The following is a 1,917-nucleotide window of genomic DNA, read 5'->3' as shown; positions in this document are numbered from 1 at the left end:
GATGTATGATGTATGATGTATGATGTATGCTGTATGATGTATGATGTATAATGTATGTTACTAGCGTCCCCTGGGCTGTAAGCGTGAGGGTGGTGTTAGCAGCGAGTCACCAGCGAGGCGGGGAAGCAGCAGACCACCATGAAGACGTGGTGCAGCACCATCAGCTTCTCCCTGCGGAGGTACCCGGCCACAGCCGCCCCCTGCCCCCCCGCACCCCCCTCCTCGTGACCTTTGACCTGCAGCTTGTGCCAGTAGCACAGGAACATGGCGTAGATGTCGTAGGCGAAGTAGGGCGTGGCGAACAGGATGTAGCTGTCGGTCAGCCAATGACTGAGCAGGAAACAGGAAGAGAGACAGAGAGCAGGTCAGAATCAGAAAGACATTGAAATACTGTATCTGAAGTCTCTTTATATAGACCTTAGTGGTCCCTAATACTGTATCTGAAGTCTCTTTATATAGACCTTAGTGGTCCCTCAATCCTGGACATCCCGGAAGTCGTCTTTAGATACACTCTAGTGGTCCCTAAGTACTGTATCTGAAGGTCTCTTTCATACTATCGACCTTATTGGTGGTCCCTGAACTACGGTAACTGCGTCTCTGTTATATAGACCTTAGTGGAGTGGGGCCCTAATACTGTATCTGAAGCTCGTTTTATAAGACCACTTCTGTGGTCCCCTATACTGTCATCTGAAGTCCTCTTCTTTAGTTCTTTAATACGACCCTTAGTGGTCCCGTCCCAATACCGTAGCGATCTAGTTCCCTTTATAAAACCTTAGTGGTCTTGAGGGGTACACCCCTATATATACCTATTATTCCCAGAATACTGAATTCGATAGAGATGGGTCTCCCCCTAAGAATAACATACTAGGCTCTATATGACCCTTTTGTGTTCCCTAATACTGTATGCTGAAGTCTCGCTTTATAGACCTCTTGTGGGCCCTATAACTGTATCTGAAGTCTCTTTATGATAGACCTTAGTGGTCCCTAATACGTGATATCTGAAGTCTCTTTTTAATATAGACCGTAGTGGTTCCCTAATACTGTATTGAAGTCTCTTTATATAGACCCCGTATGTGTCCCTCTAATACTGTAATCTGAAGTCCTCTTTATATATACCCTTAGGCCCTATTAATCTGTATCCTGAAGAGTACTCTTTTTTACCATAGACTGCCTTAGTGTGTCCCCTAATACTGTCTGAAAGCGTCTCGGAGGTCTTATATTATTAGACCTTAGAAGTCCCCCCTAATCTCGTATCTGAATCCTTCTTTATATAGACCTAAGGCGGTCAGTACCTAATACTACACTTGTATCTGAATCTCTTATATCATAGACCTTCAAAGTGGATAACCCTCAACAACGTATCTTGAAGTCGCTCATTACTCATATAGATGACTTAGTTGTCCCATAGATCTGTCTCTTGAGTGATGACCTTAGTGGTCCCTAACGTAGCTGAAGTCCTCTTTAATATAGACCTAGTGTCCTAATACTGTAGTCGAAGTCTCTTTATATAGAAACCTGAGTGTGCCCTAATACCTAAAGCCAGTCCCACATGAGCTTTCATTATTATATGTTCCCTGGAACTGAGTCTGGGCTTTTGAGGAGGCGGGGGAGGGGCGGGCAAGGGTGGAGGTTGGGGGTGTGACCTGACCAACCTCAACTGCTGCCACTTGGGCCTGTTTGGACCAATCTCCGATGCTGGGATGAGGATGTGATGTGATGATTAGAGGATGTTCATTTTCAATCAAACTTAGAACGTAGACTGTGTTTTTTCACTCACAGGATATTTGAATTTTAGTAATAATCCAAATTAGGAACCTCTCTCTGCACTTGACTGGAAATTAAGGAAAGAGATAAAACCCTGGGATTTACACCCACACACACACACCACAGATACACAACACCCCGCACGCACCCACA

The 1,917-nt window shown here is 44.9% G+C and overlaps 1 pseudogene; it reads right to left on the bottom strand.

Annotated features, from left to right (window-relative positions):
* Positions 1-365, bottom strand: part of LOC116686812 (ceramide synthase-like) — an 8,664-nt pseudogene extending 8,299 nt beyond the window's left edge.
* Between the last annotated feature and the right edge of the window lie 1,552 nt (positions 366-1,917).

The sequence above is a fragment of the Etheostoma spectabile genome, unplaced genomic scaffold (genome assembly GCF_008692095.1).
Source record: "Etheostoma spectabile isolate EspeVRDwgs_2016 unplaced genomic scaffold, UIUC_Espe_1.0 scaffold50, whole genome shotgun sequence".
In the NCBI taxonomy this organism is placed as follows: Eukaryota; Metazoa; Chordata; class Actinopteri; order Perciformes; family Percidae; genus Etheostoma; species Etheostoma spectabile.
The sequence above is the reverse complement of the archived record's forward strand: the minus strand, read 5'-3'. Positions and strand labels throughout refer to the sequence as shown.